We start from the raw sequence: 24,464 nt of genomic DNA on the forward strand, positions 1-24,464 counted from the left end.
TGAAGCTTTGAGTTAACTTTTTCTAGAGAATGTCAGGAGAGTGGAAAGCACAGTACAATAAAGCAGGCAGACTCTGGTTTTGGGGGGTAGATGTTCAGGAAAACCCAGAGGGAACCCCTGAAGCCAGATCATGCCTTTGCGTTTTGTTGGGCTTTCTTCCTCATGACCTTTGGCACAGGTGGGATTCCTCACGCAGGCTCCCGGCATCTCTCCCCTTTTTTATTTCTTAAAACAGCCAGAGGCAGCTCAGTTGCGAGCCTCTGAATGCTCTGCCAAAGATTCCTGACAATACAAGGAAGATGATTATGAGGAGCAAGATTAGAGCACCCACAGCAGTATAGCTAAGAATAGTAGACAGAATAGTCTTTCCAGAAATGAAGTTAGAGAATGTATGGAAAAAGTCATTGGCTTCTCCTGCAGCAGTAAAATCTAATCGGGAGTGTTCCATGGTCTGTATCTGATTATGAAGTTTCCCTAAGTCTAAACTAATATCTGAGCTATTCCAAATGCCTAACATATGATTTTTCAACATATTGGGCATTTGCACTTGTTGAGTCAATGATATTGCTTCCACAGTAACAATAACAGTAACAGTTGTTGTTATTAAAGCTGAATTCCCTAAGATTAGTAAGCCCACAAATCGTCCTGATAGCATTAAATCTTGTAGTTGTTTTATCACAGCAAGGCCATAATTATCATACCAATAAGTAGTTACAGTTACAGGCACCATAAGATAGGGTGGACGTTTTAACACCACAAAAGAACAAACATTATATTGAGGAGTTAAGCAAGATGAAAGCATACATTGTTCACAAGATTTTACATTAGGTCCATTTGTACATTAAGTTTTCCAGAATCACTGGTGAAAAGAAAAACATAAGGAGAGGATAAACAAGCCAAAATAGAGTAAATAGAGTCATTTTCTGGTCGGAGTTTGTGCTGCAGCAGCTGACAGTCCTGCTGGGATGTTTATCTTGCCTCTCCTGCCGGCGCACGCGGCGGTCCTCACCCCACCCTCCGCTGAACTGCGTTGGGTCTAGCGGCGGCCAAGCGAGACAAAAAATTGAGCAAATAGTATACAGTTCCCATATATCTCCTCTCCCCATCAACCGTCTATCCCATAGTTTTGCAGATGGAGGCTGGAGCTGCTACCGGCTGCGAGCGCGGCACACTGGGTCCCCTCGGTCAGTCAGGCTGGCCCCGCCCACGGCTCCCAGCATGCAGCTGTTTCCTGCGGTGGCAGCAGGAGAGGAGTTCCCTTTTTGTTTTACGTGGTCGCGGCAGTGAAGGAATCAGGTGCCTGGGGGACTGTGGCATGACGAATCAGCCTGTCCGGGATCCAAATTGATGAATCCGCATCCTGTGGAAAAAATATAAGCACCTCCTCAACCACTAGTTAATGGGTCAAGACCTTTCCATTGTCCAAAGAGGAGGTCCTTCCACTTTACCAACAGCTTTGCATTTTGTTGCTCTGAACACCAATGACGAAACGTTGCAATTGTCAATTTAATTTTTAAAATTTTTAAAATTTGTGTTTTAACAACATGATTTTAGGGATATGTTAATTTAGGTCTAATGTTTAGTTTAGGTCTCTGTATAAATTTAAATAATAAATGTATAACCTCTTTATCTCGTTTAGGTATACAGATATACCTAAATAACGTATTTATATATGTATTTATGTACGGCAACAAGTATAAACTCATTGACATATAATATATATGTCAATATACTTGAATTAATCTTTATAATTAACATATTAATTAATATATATTGCACCAATACAACATGCACAAAACTAATACCAACCAACATAAACCAATGCACTGTAATAACATATGTCACACACACAATATAATTATACAGTATATATAACATATATCACCACAGCACACCAATCTCTACCAATCAATATCAGACACATACATATTATATTACTGCAATACATATATTATATATATAATATAATTATACACTATATATCTAATATGTATATATATAATATACATACTAATTTATATACCAATTAATTGAGTATAGATTTATAAACAAAATTAGGTATATTCTTTATTATATTTTATTTATACCCATACCCAATTAGGCAAACTGTAATTAGGCAAGTATATTTATATTATGTATTTATAACAATATATGAAGTATTGTTAATTGTACTGCCTATTGACAACTAAGAAATTGAGAAAACCTTTCTCTGAGCAACTCCTATTTGAGACAGCACGTCCCTTCCCCATAGGGTAAAGGGGAGCGAAGGAACTACATAGAGTTAGGAAAGTTTCACAGGTATCCTCAAATTGCCAATCTAACATTTTTGAACTTTTAACTACTGTGGGGGCTTGAGGGCAAATGAAACAAAAGTTGACCCCTGAAATCTATCAGGGCAACTTGCCAATCATCACTATTTTGTAAAAGACTTGCAATTGATCCTTATTGGATGGAATTAATATATTTGTTACTTTTTTCCTAAAAAGTTCCACACTTCTTTTTCTTCCTTTTATAATTAATTGTGCCACCAAGTTGGGATAAGATAAAACTATTTTTCTTGGGGTCACTGGTAGATGGAACCAATGGGCCTTCTTATCACAAGCATCTTGTTTTGCGGGAAGAATAATTTAATCTCATCTTTTGGTAATATTAATCCTAATTAACTGATCATTAAAGCCTCATCTATTTTAACAAAAGCCAACTCTGTCTCACTAGTCAACTTTTTCTTAGAACTGGGATTAGGATCGCTTTTTAAGCAATCAAACAAAAGCTTTAAATCTGCATTAGTCAGTTTTAAATGTGGGTGTATCCAATTAATACCCCCTAATAATTTCTGGAAATCATTTAAAGTTAGTAAACAATCTCTTTGCAGCTTCAAAGGGGCATTATCAGTTTTAAAACTTTTGGCAGACCTAAATATAAGAAGCAAGTAACGAGGTGTTGCACAACATCTTTATGAGCTTTTCCAATTATCCTTTTGTAACCTAAATCTGGTCTATATCTTTTTAGGTGACAAGTAACCATCTAATCTTTGATTGAATACCTCCAGCAATGGGGAACTCACTACTCACCAAGGTTTTAAACTCTCTCTCACCTTTTCCTCTACAGCATTCCCATCCTGCATACCACTTTCTCTAATCCCACCAACTCATTTTCAGTAGTATGTGTTGGCCAGGAGCTGGCCAGTCTTTCCCAGCAATGCAAGAAACATCTGTTCTAGTGTCTAACAACCCTGATATTTTATTTCCTTGAATTAAAAAATCTTTTAAAGGCCTAGAAGCTGTAATTTTCTGCACCCAAAAAGCTAGATCACTAGATTTAAATCCTCTGGGGCCCCTAGCTTGATAAGTCAAGGTTTTTTTTGTCTGATAATAAAGTAAAAGCAAAAGCTGTGTTATTCCTTAACCTTTATTAATTTGCAGATTTAGCAGGCGGCAAGATCAAAACTTTAATTTCCTCAGTATAATCAGCATCTACTACACCAGACACCAGCAAAATTTTTTGAAAAGAAAGCGAGCTATGCCCTAGCACAAGTCTTACAATGTCCTCAGGCAGGGGGCTAGCCACTCCCTAGCACAAGTCTTACACTGTCCTCAGGCAGGGGGCTAGCCACTCCCGTTGGAATCGGAGTAACCGGCACATCAGGGGTTAATATTGTTGCTGTGGAGCTGAGGTCTAGTCCTGAGCTCCTGGGGTTAATTGGCATGGCTTGTTGTCTCTGTTTAGCAGGACATTGCCTGCAAAAATGTTCCATTTGGCCACAAAAGAAACATTTTATATTTGTAAAATCCTTTTTATTATGATTATTTTTCTTTCTTTTTCTCTTTTCTGTTTTCCTTTTTCTCTCTCTCTCCTTTTTTTTTTTGTTTTGTTTTGTTTTGTTTTGTTTGGGTGAAGCCCTCCTGAGATTTTTTGTAAGGAGCAGGCTCTGTTTTAAAAGCTCTTTTTTTGTTGTTGTTTTTTTTTGGTTTTGTTTTTGTTTTTTAAATTCTGCCTATCTTTCAACCTTAGGCAATGTTCTGGGAGGCTTTGGATGTAAAGTGGGGAGTTCTTAAGCCCTGGGGAGGCTCAAGCAGAGGTGGTGGTTGGTTGTCTTAAATCAGAAAATGTTGGATAAATTTTTAAAGGTTTGCGTAGAGGGGGAGGGTGCTCGGCTGCAGCGTCCTGTAAGCACTCTCCTTCCTCGGGAGGAAGTCTCACTCCTTTTCTTTGTCAATGGCAGAAAATATGATCTGCATAGAAGGTGGAGACCCACTACCATCTACCGCTATAGCCTCTCCCATAGTCTATCTAACAGCCTCATGACGGGGGGGTCCAGAACATTTTTAATCATATTCCACAGAGAAAAAGCATTTACAGGAACTTTTTCTGGCTCATACAAAGTATAGTAAGTTTTTAGCTGTTTTCCTCGCTTCACCCAAATATCTAAATTAACAGTGTCCTTTTCTGGAAACCAAGGACATTGCTCTTATACAAATTTTTAAAGAAATTGAACACTAGCCTTTTTATCTTTAATTTATCTTTCGTTTAACAGTTGCAAAATTACTTCTATAAAGAGTCGTCATTCTTTTGACTCATTGTTACCTGTGTCAGAAAATTAAGATTTATAGAAAAGTCTGCCTTGTCAAGGTTTTACTTTAGCCAAGGGGGTTTTCTTTTCAACATGTGGAAAGTCTGCTTTGTCAAGGTTTTTACCCTTGCCAAGGGGGGCTTCTTTCAACCCATCTACCCTTCACTAAGGGGGGGTTTCTTTCAACCCGTCGGTTTCTTTCAACCCAAAACTTCCCACCCCTCTTTCCCTACCTATCTTATGCAGGGGTGTCCGCAACACCCTGAGTGGGGTCCTAGCCATCCCGAAAACTGCACACTGGGGGAGACCTACCTTTGAATAGCCTGTTCCGGGCACCAGTTGCTGGGGTCCTGCCCCGGTGGATCCAGGGTAATTAGAAGCGGGGACAGCATGGTGAGGAAAAACTTATTTATTTAGAAATATAAAAGAGATTAGGAAGAAATAATATAGTAGGAAAATTAGTAGAGAAAAGAGGCTGAATAACTTGGTTTATGTGGAAAACCAATAAAGTTCCAAGACAGGAACTTACACCATGTACATTAGGCCACTGGTATCCTCTTGAATAGCAGGGGGTGCCCCACCTTGGGCTCCCTCTCGTGTAGATCTTAAAAGCCAGGGCAAGTAAGTAGACATGGCAAGCCTCCACACCCCAGATGGGAATTCAGCCAGAAAAGAGTAAGAAAAGACACAGGGGAAACCAGTCCAGTGACTTGCCCATCCTCTACTGTGTGGCAGGCTCCACTTTCACTTTCATCAAGAGGCTTTTTAGTTCCTCTTCACTTTCTGCCATAAGGGTGGTGTCATCTGCATTTCTGAGGTTATTGCTATTTCTCCCAGCAATCTGGATCATATGTGAAATGAATTGCCAGTTCAGGTTTGATGCATCGTACAGGATGCTCTGGCCTGGTGCACTGGGATGACCCAGAGGGACTGGATGGAGAGGGAGGTGGGAGGGCGGTTCAGGATGGGGAATACATGTACACCTGTGCTGGATTCATGTCAATGTATGACAAAACCAATGTAATATTGCAAAGTAATTAGCATCCAATTAAAATAAATAAATTTATACTTAAAATTTTTATTAAAAAATAAATAAAAAATAAAAAATCAGTTGGACCTAAAAAAGAAAACAAAACTTCAGTTTTCATTCCAATCCCAAAGAATGGCAATTCCAAAGAATGTTCAAACTACCATAAAATTGTACTCGTTTCTCATGCTATTAAGTAAAGTTATGCTCAAAATTCTTCAAGCAAGGGTTTAACAGTACATGAACTGAGAAGTTCCAGATGTACAAGCTGGATTTAGCAAAGACAGAGGAACCAGAGATCAAATTGCCAACATCTACTGGATCATGGATAAAGCAAAGGACTTCCAGAAAAACATCTACTCTTTTTCATTGACTATGCCAAAGCTTTTGACTGTGTAGATCACAGCAAACTGTGGAAAATTCTTACAGAGATGGGAATACTAAACCCTAAACCACCTTACTTGTCTCCTGAGAAACCTGTATGAGGGCCAAGAAGCAGCAATTAGAACCGTACATAGAACAATATAGACTGATTCCGCTGGCAAAGGAGTATGACAGGGCAGTATATTGTCACCTACTAATTTAACTTCTATGCAGAGTAGATCATGTGAAATGCTGAGCTGGTTGTATCACAATCTGGAATCAAGATTGCCCTGAAAAATATCAACAACTTCAAATATGAAGATGATATCATTCTAATGGCAAAAAGTGAAGAGGAACTAAAGAGCCTTTTGATGAAGGTGAAAGAGGAGAGTGAAAAAGTTGGCTTAAAACTTAACATTCAAAAAGTGAAGATCATGGCATCTTGTCCCATCACTTCATGGCAAATAGAAGGGGAAAAATTGGAAGCAGTGACAGATTTTATTTCCTCAGGCTCCAAAACCACTGCAGATGGTGACTGCAGCCATGAAATTAAAAGATACTTGCTCCTTGGAAGGAAAGTTATGACCAACATAGACAGCATATTAAAAAGCAGAGACATTACTTTTGCCAACAAAGGTCCACATAATCAAAACTATGATTTTTCTCCAGTAGTCATGTATGGATGTGAGAGTTGTTCCATAAAGAAGGCTGAGTGCCAAAGAACTGATGCTTTCAAATTGGGGTGCTGGAGAAGACTCTTGAGAATCCCTTGAACTGCAAGATCAGGCCAGTCAGTTCTAAAGGAATCAGTCCTGAATACTCATTGGAAGGACTGATGCTGAACCTGAAGCTCCAGTATTTTGGCAACCTAATGCAAAGAGCTGACTCCTTGGAAAAGCCACTGACGCTGGAAAAAATTGAAGGCAAAAGAAGCGGGGTGGTAGAGAGTGAGATGTTTGGAAAACATCACGGACTCAATGGACATGAATTGAACAAATTCCAGGGGATATTGGAGGACAGAGCTTCAGTCCAAGGGGTTCGCAAAAAGTCAGACATGATTTAGTGACTGAACAACAACTGCAATACCATAATTTACATAATTTCTTTATTTTTAAGAGAAGTATTATGTTTACAAAATATTGCTATTAAAAAAATAAACGGGTAAACATTCTCATGTACAATTATTTCTTCATACTTGAGTTGTTGCTTTAGGATAAATTCTCAGAAATAGGTCAAAGAGTATGGGCATTCTCAAGGCCCTTAACACTCAGTTAAAAATTGTTTTCCAGGAATATTGTTTTGATTTGCTCTTCCATTAACTGTGTATGAGAATGGCTTTTTCGCAGTAACTTTGCCAGCATGAGAAGTCTCATTTATCAAATGACAAATTGGCAGAGGTTAACATAGTGAGTGAACTGGTGGTTTAGACGCCAAGTCATGTCTGACTCTTGTGACCCCATGGACTGTAGCCTGCCAGGTTTCTCTATCCATTGGATTCTCCAGGCCAGAATACTGGAGTTGGTTGCCATTTCCTTCTTCAGGGGAGTGAACTGGTGGGAGTAAAATTTTGTACATTTCAGGAGAGCAGTTTGTCATTGTCTTTCTGAAATGATGCATGCAAGGACACTAGAAAAATTCACAACATTTTAATTAGTTATACCAATCACAAAAGTTTTTCCTAAGAAAAAATAGATAGCATGTGTAAAATGAACATTTAAAATGTTAATTGTAGTGTTACAAAATAGTAGGGTAAAGGCAACTTACATAGGAATTATTGAAGAAATTGTGAAATAACTGCTAAAGATTAAACTACATATAAAACTACTAAACATGTAGAAAAATGTTAATGGTGATGAGTAGCAAAATAATCATGCATCAGTAAAATAAAATTTTGAATTTTTAAAAACCATATGTTGATTTTATTTTTAAGTATGGAAAGAGATACCAAAATGTTAATAATGTGTTTGAGGTGTTTTTTGTTTGCTTTGTTTCTCTTATTATGCTCTTTTTTATATCTTTCTAGAATGATGCTTTACCTGATGCTGGGTAGGACTGAAGGTAAAAGGAGAAGGGGGAGGCAGAGGATGAGATGGTTAGATAGCATCACTAACTCAATGGATATGAATCTGAACAAATTCCCAGAGATAGCAGAGGACAGATAAGCCTAGTGTATTGCAGTCCTGGGGTTCGCAAAGAGTTGGACATGACTTAGCAACTGAACAACAATAACAACAACATCTTGGTAGAATATATATTTTAAAGAAAGTATGTATAAAGATAAAATCCTTATTTCTAAGTCTATAAAATTATAATCATTGATTCAAAAACTTGCCAAAATTTATTATAGTTAATATAGCATTTAAATGCCCTTATTTTCAATATAAATCAAAGCCATTGTTATCAGCTTTGTTTTTATTCTCAGGAAAATGGATTTTCTTTCTTAATTCTACTAATATGTTGAATTATTTTGTATCATGCCTTTAACTGCAATTATGAGTGAATGTAATACTTTATATGTCACCTAATTAGTCTCATGAAAACTTATAAAACCACACAATATTCCCATATGTGGATATTTCCATATGTTTTATCATTAATAAACATTAATTGACTTTTTAAAATTGAAAACTTTAAGATTTTTAAATTCCTTAAACTGTGTTGCTCTTGGCAGTCCATCTAATTAGGGAATGAGTCTCTGCCAACTCTATTTCCTAATATTTCCATCCCAGTCAAATCAAATTCTTGCTAAGTCAATCTACCCCTCGGATGTTCCAAATGTGGTCTGTTAACCAATGACATGGTCATCTCCAGGAAGCTTTTGAAAATGCAAAATATTCAGCCCCATTCAAGACCTGTTCAAGTTTTCCAAATAATCTATATGTATGTTAATATTTGAGAAGCACTGGGCCAGAAATGATGGAGAATAAATTCTTTCAATCTTCCCCCACTTTTTTTGTTGGTTTTTGTTTGTGAATGTTATTTAAACCTAACATTGATGGTAAAAACAACTATTATAGTACTTTTCTGCCTAGCTTGAAACAATTTTTGTTTTTTTGACTGACTGGGGTAAAGTGTGGCTACATAATTTCAAACCAAACAAATCAAGACAAAGCTGAAGTTTTCCTGGAAAATAAAAATGTGGGAAAAAAATCACAGACAATTGCTTAAGTATGCCTGTCAAGACTAGATATATTTTCAAGTGAAAAGATTTCTTCTTTCTTTATCAGACCAAAACATAGATTCCGGTTCATAAGAGATGACTACATCACAATTTATGGATGACATTTTCTGCTTCTAGGACTTCTTTCTGGGGAAAATGGGTTCTATCAAAGCTATGCTGTTAAAAGACATGAATATTTAAACTAAATATTTCAACTAAAAACAAAGCTAAAACAGAAAAATAACATGACACTATTTGACCACTTATACTAAACACATCTAGTGGAAAATAATATCCCTGGTTCAAAAGACCAGATGGAAAAAATTTCTCCTGGAAATCAATGTTAATAAAGCAATCTTTTCAATCTTTCCAAGAACTTCACTACCTTGTATACCTGTAAACAGAGTAGCAGGGAGAAAAATGATTATATTCTTCCAACGAGCCCAGTGGAAAAAATTACTCAATCTATGAGGAGTATATAGCTTAAAAAATCTCTAAAACAAATGCTTCCATGATTGTTGTATCTTTTCTGAGAGAGGTTCTTGTGAACATTCTAGAAAGTGGGTTTTAGATTGCTGATTGATTGCTGGGAGAAATATCAATAACCTCAGATATGCCGATGACACCACCCTTATGGCAGAAAGTGAAGAGGAACTAAAGAGCTTCTTGATGAAGGTGAAAGAGGAGAGTGAAAAAGCTGGCTTAAAACCCAACATTCAAAAAAACAAAGATCAGGGCATCTGGTCCCATCACTTCATGGCAAATGGATTAGGAAACAATGGAAACAGTGATAGACTTTATTTTTGTGGGCTCCAAAATCACTGCAGGTGGTGACTGCAGCCATGAAATTAAAAGCCCCTTGATCCTTGGAAGAAAAACTATGACGAACTTAGGCAGCATATTAAAAAGCAGAGAAATTACTTTGCTGACAAACGTCCGTCTAGTAAAGGCTCTGATTTTTCCAGTCGTCTTGTATGGATGTGAGAGTTGGACCATAAACAAAGCTGAGCGCCTTAGAATTGATGCTTTTCAATTGTGTTAAAGAAGACTCTTGAGAGTCCTTTGGGCAGCAAGGAGATCAAACCAGTGAATCCTAAAGTAAATCAGTCCTGAATGTTCATTGGAAGGACTGATGCCGAAGCTGAAACTTCAACACTTTGGCCACCTGATGTGAAGAACTGACTCTTTAGAAAAGACCCTGATGCTGGGAAAGACTGAAGGCAGGAGGAGAAGGAGAGGAGAAGGACGTTGTTGCTGTTGCTAAGACTAGACTGTAGAAGGAAGGTAACAACTTTGGGCACCTGGACCAATGAAAAAGCTAGGTACAGACTCTAAAGAAGATTACCTAAAAGGTAAGCAAAGACTGACGAATGAGAGAATAGAAGTACTGTTGCCTACTGTGCAGAAGACTTTTTAAAATATGATATTGTTCTGTAGTCTGTTCCAAGGAATGTGTTTTCCCAAGAACATTAACATTTATTTTTGTGCAAACAAGCCAACTCTTTTCAACTACTAAATTACATTGGCTTCTAATGCATAGAAAAAGGAATTTCTAATTTGAAATTAAATTTTGTTGCTTAAGTGACAGGGTAGTTTTAGGTTACAGCTTAGTCTTCTTGAATTAAACTGTAACTGAATGAAACGTTAAAGACTCCAATCATTTCATACATATTTTTAACCAGTCTCATAAATTTGACTAATGTCTTTGATTTCTTTCAAAATTCTTTTTCCTGTTTTATATATAAAACACAAGGTAAGCTTCTTGGTTACCCCATGTCTGAGTCTCTCCTCATCAAGATGAAAAGAAAAAGCTTATCACTGCAAAATATTTATTGAAGATGTATTGTAATATTTTAAATAGCCCCTCTGAGGCAGTGTCAGGATGCTGAAAAGATGGATAGTTTGTCTTGGAACCTAAGCTGTTAGCAAACAAGAGTATACTGCTCTCAAAATTCCACCCAGGGAAACACAAGACAGAATTTCTTCCTTGTTATATAGTTTAATGCAATTTTCTTATGGGGAAGCATGGTTATGATATTTTACAATCAGCATGCATTTACTTTATTTACCCACTTACTGATTTCCGTCTGTTTAATTATTTACCCATTCTACATTTTTTTTCTTTCATTTTTACTTTATTTTATTTTACGATACTGTATTGGTTTTGTACATTTAAGAAGAATTTAAAGTCATTTACGGTAAAAAAAAACAAACGAAAAAAACACAATAGGAGAATCCATACAGTGGTAAGAAGCTTTGTATTTAGTTAAAAGTTGAAGAAATTACATGGACATTGGGTGAAACTGAATTACTGCTGATAGAATCAATGAAGCTCTCCGAATATTTACAGTCTGGTCCATATTGTAATAGTAGATGACCTTGCTCTTTCATCTCACTGAGAAAACGGAAACAATAGGAAGATAACTTCCGGTTCCTCCCCAGACCATGAATTATATCTGAACCTGTTTTCTGCTTTCCTTTGTGTTTCCATGGGCGACCATTCCCTCTCATCTCAGGGCAATCGCTTTTCTAGGGTCCTGGATGCCATGTATTCCTTTCATCTAGTGAAGGGCTTGGTCCTGCAATTATCACCCCTCCTGCATCTTCTATTATTTGTTCCTTACTATAGGATCACCCTATTACATACAAATACACTGTTGTAACTCTCATTAAAAAAAGGAAAAAAAAACCCTCTTGATCCCACATTTCTCTTCCTTCCACCGCCATATGGCTTTGCTGCCTATACAGCAAAAGTTATTGAGATGCTGTCTTTACAGGAATTTGAGGCAACTATTAAATAATACCTTGTTTCCTGTTCCAGTTGAGGTCCAAATTGAGAGAGAAACAAGATTTAGAGAAATTGAGATTGATGACAAAATGAATATGGGAGAACACAGTTTAGGTCCTCTAGTTATAGGCTGATATTTCTCTACCTCACTAGGCTGACACCCAGTCACTGGATGGGACAAGTGTATGCCTCTCTGGCAAGGGCTGCCCCCTTTACCTAAAGAGGACAGAGAAAAACCAGTATGTTCTGCAGGTCAGAAGCTGCAGAGAGGGGGAAAGGAATATGGCACTTCATCTGTGTTCTTTCCATAGTTCAGCATCAGATCAACTCCTCATTTTCTGGGAAGGAGTGATGAGGCAGAGAGGCCAGGAATGTGATTCTAGAGGAGACCTCTTTCTAGTCAAGAAGCTAAGGAAAGGAGGTTCCTTCCTAAATGCACTATGACCTCTTCTTTCAATGTTTCTTGAGTCTAAGACAGATGGCTTTCACTCCACTGGTCCACAACACTCGTATTATCCAGTCCCCAGTGAGTGCCTTGTCAGTAACAGCCAGGTACAGGCGAGGCACAGCTGCTGTGATGTCATAGATATGTGTTGTGTTGAGGCATGGGAGGACCTGCAGCAGCCTCCACCTGCTTCCCCTTAGTTCCAGTAAGGTGTGGAACAGATTCAGAAAGTTCTCCTGTGGGACCTCTCTGGGGCAGGGAGAAAGAGGGAAGAAAGGATGTAGAAAGTGATTCAGAATTAAATCAAGGTGGTTGGAACGACACGAGGTGAGGAGGGGAAGCTCAGGGATGGTCAGGGGAGTTAGAGAAGTATAGAGAGATAGTAAGGCTAGGGAGTAGAGAGGCCAAAGTCTAGTGCAGCTGAATATCTGAAGTTCAAGGGAGGAAGATAGGAAGCCCAGGCAGTAGGGAGCGATGGCTTAGCTTCCCAGAAGCAATAGTCATCACAATTCTATCTTGGGCTGAGAGCAGAATATGAGCCAAAGAGACTTGAGCAGCATCTCTAGCAGGGACAGAGGCCAGAGCCCAAGGACCAGCTAGAGACAGCCGAGAAGAGACACTTTCTCTGGAGCAGACAATTGACAGTTCTCTCTGTACCTAGACTCCATCTCATGAAAAGGCAGAAGGGTCTCTTCATGAGAGAGGCAACAATAGTCTTCATAATGAGTCTAAACTTTGAATAAGCTTCACAAGGACTTTAAATATTCATTTAAAAAATGACTTTAGCAGAGACTGAATCACCTCAAATTATCAGATTAAAGTTTATTCAACTATTATGGAATAATAGGTACCAAACTTCCCAGGTGGCACAGTGGTAAAAATCCACCTGCCAATGTAGGAGGGGCAAGAGACATGGGTTCCATCCCTGGGTTGGGAACATCCCTTGGAAGAGAAATTGGCAACCTGCTCCAGTATTATTTCCTGGAAAATTCCATAAATAGAGGAGCCTGGTGGACTTCAGTCCACGGGGTTGTAAGGAGTTGGACAGGACTGAGCATTCACTCACACAAGAGTAAGTCAGCTCATTTATAAGATGTAAAGCTACTCTTCTGTACACTTTGTAAAAATATATTCTGAGTCTTCTGTAACTGTATCTACCTCCTAAGTGAACAATGAGCTTAAATTATGCTTCTTTTTGTCAAGTTTTGTTTAAGAAAATAATAATGTCACTTGATAACCATACTGCTTCATTTTAATATTGTCAGCTGAGAAGTTGTAGCAGCTCAAACATAAACACAGGTTTAATTAATGATGAAAAGCAAAGGAAATACAACTTTTAGCAGAAAATGACTCATGCCTGAAAGTGTGGGACCCTGAAAGTGTTCCATCAGTGGCAGTTTAGTCTCATGACATAAGCTCTTTATTTAGGAATCTCACAACAGAAGAGAAGGATTTTGACATGAGTTTAGACACATATTTGTTATGATTGAGAGGATCAGACATCTCTAATTAAGAAGAACCTTATTTCTGAACCTCTTCTTGAACCTGGACAGATATTCTGGATTTATACTACATGGGAACGACTAATAAGCACTTAGAGTATTCCTGCTGTTTGGGGAGGAGTATTGATTTCCTCATGAACAATCCTGCTGCATTGCCCAGGAGAGGCCCTGGGAAAAATTGGACTGTATCACCACAGGGGATGAGTTACAAACAAAGGCATTGCCCTGTGGGACCTCGAACTAGTTAGAAGGCAAAGGAACTCCCAGAAGCATAACTTATAACAAGGTGGCATGATTGTTAACTACTGGCAATTGCAGCACAAAAAAATTGGGGAAAAGATTTACACAATTAAGACACCATTTTTATATCAGTGAGTCAGAGCTAGAGTTACAGAATGAACTCAAAGTATAGGCGGCAAGGTATTGAACATGCGAAAATAAAGAAGATTTCCATTTACAGTTATCTTAAATTTAGATGCTAACTCACTTGTTTTTGAATATGACTACCCATAAAACAAATTTTTTTAAATGCAGGTAATGATGTAGTAGAATGCAAAAACAATTCAATTCATAAATTCATGCTGTTCCCTGATATTTACAATACAAATGATAATCTCTAAAAATATTTTGCCTATGTGTCTCCAACTCAGAGTTCTTTGGTATTTGATGAAATACATACCACGTTGTTATGTTAACTGCTACAAGTGAGCAAATACTAGTTAAGTCATACTGTGGGGAAACATATTTTTCTTTCTCTTTTAAGGAAACAACTTTATTTGCCCAGCTTTGATTACTCATAGTCCCACCTCTGCTCGTAGGATCTTTCAACTTTCTAACTCTTCCTTGAAAACCTTTTTTGTGCTTTGGTTTTTCAATGAGCACTCATCAAACCACTTTATTCTTCAACATGTCTATGACTTGATTCTGCTCATAGCATGTTCAAAGAAGGAACATCTTTACCTGGAAGAGGGGGCATTTGTCTTCAGTAATCATATCATTCACGTTTGTCAATAGGGCTGCCTCTCATGTGAGTGAAGTGGTTGAGTGGCATCTTGATTCACAGAAAGTGTGCCCTAGAGGGTGATTTGAATACCTCTCTTGGATTCCTATCACAAATTAGAGGTGGATGCATCATGCTTGCTGATGTTTGCACAGAAAATTTGAGGGAAAGGGGAATATGGCCAATGATATTACCTGTGTTTTGTTTGGTTGGTTTTTGGCGAAGCATCACAATTTTTTATTAAAAAATTTTCCAGTATTTGGCATGCTGTATTTATTTTTTCTGTAGATGATTCTTACAATATTTGTAATGTCGTGTTATTCTTTGCTATACCATGAAATGAATCAGCTACATGTATACATATATACCCACCCTATTTTTTCTAATGCAGAGTTAGGGGCTGAGATGGGAGAAAGCCAAGAGTCTAAGAAGATGGGGCAAATGAAATTCAGCTTGTCTGCATTTCTGGTGCATAGGACTTCTCAGCATGTACCTTGGAATTGATTTAGACTTTCTGTAACAAATTTTAAATTGGAAACAAGATACACTAGGACTTCAGGGATGAATTTCAGAAAATATTAGAATGTATGTTTTTAGAGCCAGGTTTAAATCCTGACTCTGCCATTAACTGGCTCTGACTATGGGCAAAGCTATTATTTGGTTTTAAGAAATAACTCTATAAAGAATGAAGAGATTGAGCCAAAGCAAAAACAATGCCCAGCTGTGGATATGACTGGTGACGGAAGCAAAGTCTGATGCTGTAAAGAACATTATTGCATAGGAACCTGGAATGTTAGGTCCATGAATCAAGGCAAATTGGAAGTGGTCAAACAGGAGATGGCAAGAGATAACATTGACATTTTAGGAATCAGTGAACTAAAATGGACCAGAATGGGTGATTTTAATTCAGATGTCTGTTATATCTACTATTGTGGGAAAGAACCCCTTAGAAGAAATGGAGTAGCCCTCAAAGTCAATGAAAGAGTCTGAAATGCAGTTCTTGGGTGCAGGCTCAAAAATGACATGGAAAACCATTCAATATCACAGTAATCCAAGTCTATGCCCCAAGCACTAATGCCAAAGAAGCTGAAGTTCAATGGTTCTATGAGGACTTACAAGACCTTCTAGAATTAACAGCCAAAAAAGATGTCCTTTTTATCACAGGGGACTGGAATGCAAAAGTAGGAAGTCAAGAGATATCTGGAGTAACAGGCAAATTTGGCCTTGGAGTACAGAATGAAGCAGGGCAAAGGATAAAAGAGTTTTGCCAAGAAAATACACTGGTTACAGCAAACACCCTCTTCCAACAAACAAGAGATTACTCTACACATGGAAATCACCAGATGGTTAATACTAAAATCAGATTGATTATATTCTTTGCAGCCAAAGACGGAAAAGCTCTATACAGTCAGCAAAAGCAAGACTGGGAGCTGACTGTGGCTCAAGATCATAAACTCCTTATTGCCAAATTTAGACTTAAATTGCAGAAAGTAGGGAAAACCACTAGACCATTCAGGTATGACCTAAATCAAATCCTTTATGATTATGCAGTGGAAATGACAAATAAATTCAAGGGATTAGATCTGATAGGGTGCCTGAAGAGCTCTGGACGTAGGTTTGTGGCATTGTACGGGGTCAGTGATCAAAAGCATCCCCCAGAAAATAAATGCAAAAATGCAAGTGGTTTTCTGAGGAGGCCTTATAAATAGCTGATAAAAGAAGAGAAGCAAAAGGCAAAGGAGACAAGGGTTAGGGTTAGATATACCCATCTGAATGCAGAGTTCCAAAGAATAGCAAGGAGAGATAGGAAAGATTTCCTCAGTGATCAATGCCAAAAAATAGATGAATACAATAGAATGCCAAAGACTAGAGATCTCCAACAAAATTAGAAATCCCAAGGGAACATTTCATGCAAAGATGGGCACAATAAAGGGCAGAAATGGTATGGACTTGACAGAAGTGGGAGATTTTAAAGAGGTGGCAAAAATACACAGAAGAACTTAATGACCCAAACAACCACAATGGTGTGATCACTCACCTAGCACCAGATATCCAGGAGTGCAAAGTCAAGTGGGCCTTAGGAGGCAACATTATGAACAAAGTTAGTGGAGGTGAGCTATTCTAGTTGAGTTATTTCAAATCCTAAAAGATGATGCTGTGAAAGTGCTGCACTCAATATGTCAATAAATTTGGAAAACTCAGCAGTGGCCACAGGACTGGAAAAGGTCAGTTTTCATTCTAATCCCAAAAAGAATTCCCAAAGAATGTTCAAACTATCACACAGTTGTACTCATCTCACACGCTAGCAAAGTAATGCTCAAAATTCTCCAAGCTAGGCTTCAGCAGTACATGAACTGAGAACTTCCAGATGTTCAAGCTGGTTTTAGAGAAGTCAGAGAAACCAAGGATCAAATTGCAACTTCTGTTGGATCATCATAAAAGCAAGAGAATTCCAGAAAAGCATCTACTTCTGCTTAGTGATTATGCTAAAGCCTTTGACTGTGTGGATCACAACAAACTGTGAAAAATTCTTCAAGAGCTGGAAATACCAGGCCACCTTACCCGTCTCCTGAGCAAATTGTATGCAGGTCATGAAACAACAGTCAGAACCAGACATGGAACAATGGACTGGTTCCAAGTTGGGAAAGGAGTATGTCAAGGCTGTATATTGTCACCCTGCTTATTTAACTTTTATGCAGAGTACATCATGTGAAGTGCCAGGCTGAATGAAGCACAAGCTGGAATCAAGATTGCAGGGAGAAATATCAATAACTTCAGATATGCAAATTACACCGCCCTTATGGCAGAAAGCGAAGAGGAACTAAAGAGCTTCTTGATGAAAGTGAAAGAGGAGAATGAAAAAGCTGGCTTAAAATTTAACATTCAAAAAACAAAGATCATGCATCTGGTCCCATTATTTTCTGGCAAATAGATGGGGAAGCAATGGAAACAGAGTCTTTATTTTCTTGGGCTCCAAAATCACTGTGGATGGTGACTGCCACCATAAAATTAAAAGACGTTTGCTCCTTGGAAGAAAAGTTATGATGAACCTAGACAGCATATTAAAAAGCAGAGACATGACTTTGACAACAAAGGTCCATCTAGTTAAAGCTATTTTTTTTTTTTTTTGCAGTAGTCATGTATGGATGTGAGAGTTGAACTATAAAGAAAACTGAGCGCCAAAGCTTTGATGCTTTTGAACTGTGGTGTTGGAGAAGACTTGAGAGTCCCTTGGACTGCAAGGAGATCCAACCAGTCCATCCTAAAGGAAATCAATCCTGACTCTTCATTGGATGGACTGATGATGAAGCTGAAACTCCAGTACTTTGGCCACTTGATGTGAAGAACTGACTCATTGGAAAAGAAGCTGATGATGGAAAAGACTGAAAGCAGGAGGAGAAGGGGATGACAGAGGATGAGATGGTTAGATGGCATCTCCGACTTGACAGATATGAGTTTGAGCAACCTCCCAGATTGATGATAGACAGGAAAGCCTGGTGTGCTGCAGTCCATGGATCACAAAGAGTTGGACATGACTGAGTGACTGAACTGGTCTGATATATATATATATATATATATTTAATCTTATGCCTATCTTTATTTTTTTTCCTTTTTTTTTAAAAAATTTAAATTTATTTATTTTAATTGGAGGCTAATTACTTTACAACATTCTATTGCTTTTGCCATACATGAATTTCTGTTTGTTCATGTGTCAGGATGCTCGGCCATCTACCAGGGCCCTGCCCCTAATTCTGCTCAGCTGTTTTCAAGCTCTATTCTTTAGAAGTGGCTGAGCTTCTCCTTTGTTCCAAAGATCAATTAAGTTGTTCTGAAGAGATCAAAATAATTTCATACCTCTTGCTGAAGATTGTTTTGAAGATGTATATTTTACCCATTTCTGGTCAACAAGATATAAAGAAAGTCTGGGAGAATTGTGAGGACATTTTCCTGGCCATAATAACCCCTCTTGTTACTGTTTACCACTGTAAGAGACTGATTTCTAGAAGACTGGGAACCATCTTGTGGGAAGAAAGTCAAGTGAGAATAGTCAAAATTCACATGCCAAGGATGGAAGAAGGAAGTTGTGCCAATACCATGGCCCCTGCTGACTTCTTGAGTTCCTGCATCAACAGAGTTTGAGACTTCTTATTATGGAAAATAATCAATTCTTCCTATTGTAAAAGTCAGTTGGATTAGGTTTCCTGTGGGACAAATTCCTCTTAATAGATATACTAGTTCTATGAAATGGGAATTGGAATATCTGTATCAAAGGTTTTGAGAAAAGAATATGAGATATATGTGTAACATTTCACACAGCAGGTGTCATGTGCTTAGTAAATGTCACCATTGTTATAATTAACATCAGGATTATTATTATCTCAATATTTTCCAGGCATAGAAAATGTATTCTTTCTTTTCTTCTAGGTTATTTGACTGACCAGTTATAGGCATACCTTGGTGATATGCAGGTTCTGTTCCAGACTACCTCCAATAAAGCAAATATTGCAATAAAGGGAGTCACAAATTGTTTGGTTTCCCAATGGATACATAGGTTATATTTACCCTATACTGTATTCTATTAAATGTGCAATAATATTATGTCTGAAAAACAGTGTATATACCTTAATTAAGTACAGTTTATCACTAAAAAATGCCAACCATCATCTGAACCTTGGGCAAGTCATAATCTTTCTGTTGGTGGAGGGTCTTGCCTCAATGTTGATGGCTACTGACTAATGAGGGAGGAGGCTGCTAAAGAAAGACTGAGGTGGTTGTGGCAATTTTTTAACATAAGACAACAATGAATTTGCAGCATTGATTGATTCTTCCTTTTCATGACGGATGTCTCTGTAAGATGCAGTACAGTTTGATAGCATTTTATCCACATTAGAACTTCTGTCAGAATTGGAGTCAGTCATCTCAAACTCTGCTGCTGCTTCATGAACTAAGTTGATGTAATATTCTAAATCTATTTTCTTTGTCATTTCAACAATTATCACAGCACCTTCACTAGAAGATTTCATCTCATGAAATCGCTTTCTTCACTCATCCATAAAATCTAACTCCTCATCCATTGAAGATTTATCATGAGATTATAGCCATTCAGTCACATCTTCAGAACTTCTAGTTCTGCTGCTTTTCAGTTCAGTTCAGTCACTCAGTCATGTCCGACTCTTTGCGACCCCATGAATCACAGCACGCCAGGCCTCCCGGTCCATCACCAACTCCCGGAGTTCAGCCAGACTTGCATCCATCGAGTCTGATGCCATCCAGCCATCTCATCCTCGGTCGTCCCCTTCTCCTCCTGCCCCCAATCCCTCCCAGAATCAGAGTCTTTTCCAATGAGTCAACTCTTCGCATGAGGTGGCCAAAGTACTGGAGTTTCAGCTTTAGCATCATTCCTTCCAAAGAAATCCCAGGGCTGATCTCCTTCAGAATGGAATGGTTGGATCTCCTTGCAGTCCAAGGGACTCTCAAGAGTCTTCTCCAACACCACATTTCAAAAGCATCAATTCTTTGGCCCTCAGCCTTCTTCACAGTCCAACTCTCACATCCATACATGACCACAGGAAAAATCATAGCCTTGACTAAACGGACTGTAGTCAGCAAAGTAATGTCTCTGCTTTTGAATATGCTATCTAGGTTGGTCATAACTTTTCTTCCAAGGAGTAAGCGTCTTTTAATTTCATGGCTGCAGTCACCATCTGCAGTGATTTTGGAGCCCCCCCCCCCAAAAAGTCTGACACTGTTTCCACTATTTCCCCATCTATTTCCCATGGAGTGATGGGACCAGATGCCATGATCTTAGTTTTCTGAATGTTGAGCTTTAAGCCAACTTTTTCACTCTCCTCTTTCACTTTCATCAAGAGGCTTTTTAGTTCCTCTTCACTTTCTGCCATAAGGGTGGTGTCATCTGCATATCTGAGGTTATTGATATTTCTCCTGGCAATCTTGATTCCAGCTTGTGTTTCATCCAGTCCAGCGTTTCTCATGATGTGCTCTGCATATAAGTTAAATAAGCAGGCTGATAATATACAGCCTTGACGTACTCGTTTTCCTGTTTGGAACCAGTCTGTTGTTCCATGTCTAGTTCTAACTGTTGCTTCCTGACCTGCATATAGGTTTCTCAAGAGGCAGGTCAGGTGGGCTGGTATTCCCATCTCTTTCAGAATTGTCCACAGTTTATTGTGATCCACACAGTCAAAGACTTTGTCATAGTCAATAAAGCAGAAATAAATGTTTTTCTGGAACTATGTTGCTTTTTCCATGATCCAGCGGATGTTGGCAATTTTATCTCTGGTTCCTCTGCCTTTTCTAAAACCAGCTTGAACATCAGGAAGTTCACGATTCACGTATTGCTGAAGCCTGGCTTGGATAATTTTGAGCATTACTTAACTGGCGTGTGAGATGAGTGCAATTGTGTGGTAGTTTGAGTATTCTTTGGCATTGCCTTTCTTTGGGATTGGAATGAAAACTGACCTTTTCCAGTCCTGTGGCCACTGCTGAGTTTTCCAAATGTGCTGGCATATTGAGTGCAGCACTTTCACAGCATCATCTCTCAGGATTTGAAATAGCTCTACTGGAATTCCATCACCTCCACTAGCTTTGTTCGTAGTGATGCTTCCTAAGGTCCACTTGACTTCACATTCCAGGATGTCTGGCTCTAGATGAGTGATCATATCATCGTGATTATCTGGGTCATGAAGATCCTTTTTGTACAGTTCTTCTGTGTATTCTTGCCATCTCTTCTTAATATCTTCTGCTTCTGTTAGGTCCATACCATTTCTGTCCTTTATCGAGCCCATCTTTTCATGAAATGTTCCCTTGGTATCTAGTTTCTTGAAGAGATCTCTAGTCTTTCCCATTCTGTTGTTTTCCTCTATTTCTTTGCATTGATCGCTGAAGAAGGCTTTCTTATCTCTTCTTGCTATTCTTTGGAACTCTGCATTCAGATGCTTATATCTTTCCTTTTCTCCTTGGCTTTTTGCTTCTCTTCTTTTCACAACTATTTGTAAGGCTTCCCCAGACAGCCATTTTGCTTTTTTGCATTTCTTTTCCATGGGGATAGTCTTGATCCCTGTCTCCTGTACAATGTCACAAACCTCATTCCACAGTTCATCAGGCACTCTATCTATGAGATCTAGGCCCTTAAGTTTATTTCTCACTTCCACTGTATAATCATAAGGGATTTGATTTAGGTCATACCTCAATGGTCTAGCGGTTTCCCCTGCTTTCTCTATATTTATTTCCTCTACTGAAGTCTTGAACTCCTCAAAGTCATCCATGAGTATTGGAATCAAATTATTCAAACTCCTGTTAATGTTGATATTTTTACCTATTCCCATGAACCATGCATGTTCTTCTGGCATCAAGAATGGTGGATCCTTTTCAAAAGGTTTTCAATTGCCTTTGCCCATCCAGATCAGTTCAGTTCAGTTCAATTCATTCACTCAGTCATGTCCGACTCTTTGTGACCCCATGAATTGCAGCGCACCAGGCCTCCCTGTCCATCACCAACTCCTGGAGTTCACTCAAACTCATGTCCACTGAGTAGGTGATGCCATCTAGCCATCTCATCCTCGGTCATCCCCTTCTCCTCCTGCCCCCAATCCCTCCCAACATCAGGGTCTTTTCCAGTGAGTCAACTGTTCGCATGAGGTGGCCAAAGTATTGGAGTTTCAGCTTCAGCATCAATCCTTCCAATGAACACCCAGGACTGGTCTCCTTTAGAATGGACTGATTGGATCTCCTTGCAGTCCAAGGGACTCTCAAGAGTCTTCTCCAACACCACAGTTCAAAAGCATCAATTCTTCAGTGCTCAGCTTTCTTCACAATCCAACTCTCATATCCATACATGACCACTGGAAAACCCATAGCCTTTACTAGATGGACCTTTATTGGCAAAGCAATGTCTCTGCTTTTTAGTATGCTATCTAGGTTGGTCATAACTTTCCTTCCAAGGAGTAAGCATCTTTTAATTTCATGGCTGCAGTCACCATCTACAGTGATTTTGGAACCCCCCAAAACAAATTCTGACACTGTTTCCACTGTTTCCCATCTATTTCCCATGAAGTGATGGCAGATAAAGCCTTATAAAATGTATGTTTTGAAAAATAAAACTTGGAAGTCTAAATGACTCTTTGATCCATGGGCTTCAGAATGGGTTTTGTGTTAGCAGGCATGAAAACAACATGAATCTTATTGTACATCTCTATCAGAGCTCTTGAGTGATCAGATGTACCATCAATGAGCACTAATATTTTGAAAGGAAGCCTTTTTTTCTGAGCAGTAGCTCTCAACAATGGGTTTAAAACATTCAGCATATTATGTTGTAAGCAGATGAGCTGTCATCCAGGCTTTGTCATTCCATTTATAGAACACAGATAGCAGATTCAGCATAATTCTTAGAGGCCCTACGACTTTTAGAATGATAAAAATAAGCAATGGCTTCAGCTTAAAGTCACCAGCTGCACTGGCCCCTAACCAGAGAGTTAGCCTGTCCTTTGAAGCTTGATTTTTTTCTCTTGCTGTTAAAGTTCCAGATGGCATCTTCTTTCAGGATAACACTGTTTCATCTGCATTGAAAATCTGTTGTTAGAGTATCGTCCTTCATTAGTGATCTTGGCTAGATCTGCTGGATACCTTGCTGTAGCTTCTACATCAGCACTTGTAGCTTCACCTTGGATTTTTATATTATGGAGATGGCTTCTTTCCTTCAACTCCAGGAACCAATCTTTACTAGCATTAAACTTTTCTTCTGCAGCTGCCTTATCTTTAGCAGTCTTCATAAAATTGAAGAGAGGACCTTGTTCTGGCCTAGGCCTTGGTTTAAGAGATATTGTGGCTGATTTGATCTTCTCTTCAGATAATATCAGTGTATCAGCAATAAGACTGTTTCCTTTCTTGTCATTCACATGTTCACTGGAGTAGCACTTTTAATTTTCCTCAAGAACGTTTCTTTTCCATCCACAACATGACTAAGCGTATGGTACAAGATGGCTAGCACTCGGCCTATCTCAGTTTTCAGCGTGCTTTCCTCTTTGCACTTAATCATTTCTAGCTTTTGATTTAAAGTGAGAGACATATAACTCGTCCTTTTACTTAAACACCTAGAGGTCATTATAGGGTTTTTAACTGGACTGATTTCAATATTGCTCTGTCTCAAGGAATAGGGAGGCCTGAGGAGAGGTAAAGAGATGGGGAACTGGCTGGTCAGTGAAACAGTAAGAATACACATAATGCTTATTATTTGCCATCTTTTATGCGTACATTTCATGGTACCCGAAAACAATTACAATAGCAACTTCAAATAGTAAACAAGCCAAGGTTGGTTCCTGGGGTTGATTAATCACAGATCACCTCAAAAATTATAATAATTATGAAAAAGTTTGAAATAGTGTGAGAATTACCAAACTATGTCACAATGATAAGAAGTGAGTAAATGTTGTTGAAATAATAGTGTCATAGACTTGCTGGATATAGGGTTGCCATAAATATTCAGTCTGTAAAGACAAGCCAATATTTACAAAATGCAATAAAGCAAAGAACCACAGAATGAGGTATGCTGCTGCTGCTGCTGCTGCTAAGTTGCTTCAGTCGTGTCCGACT

At 38.5% G+C, this 24,464-nt stretch overlaps 1 pseudogene; it reads right to left on the bottom strand.

The window, feature by feature from the left end:
- Positions 1–4,267: 4,267 nt before the first annotated feature.
- LOC128066021 (tigger transposable element-derived protein 1-like) lies at positions 4,268–23,976 on the bottom strand (annotated as a pseudogene).
- Between the last annotated feature and the right edge of the window lie 488 nt (positions 23,977–24,464).

This window comes from Budorcas taxicolor, chromosome 20 (genome assembly GCF_023091745.1).
Source record: "Budorcas taxicolor isolate Tak-1 chromosome 20, Takin1.1, whole genome shotgun sequence".
Classification (NCBI taxonomy): Eukaryota; Metazoa; Chordata; class Mammalia; order Artiodactyla; family Bovidae; genus Budorcas; species Budorcas taxicolor.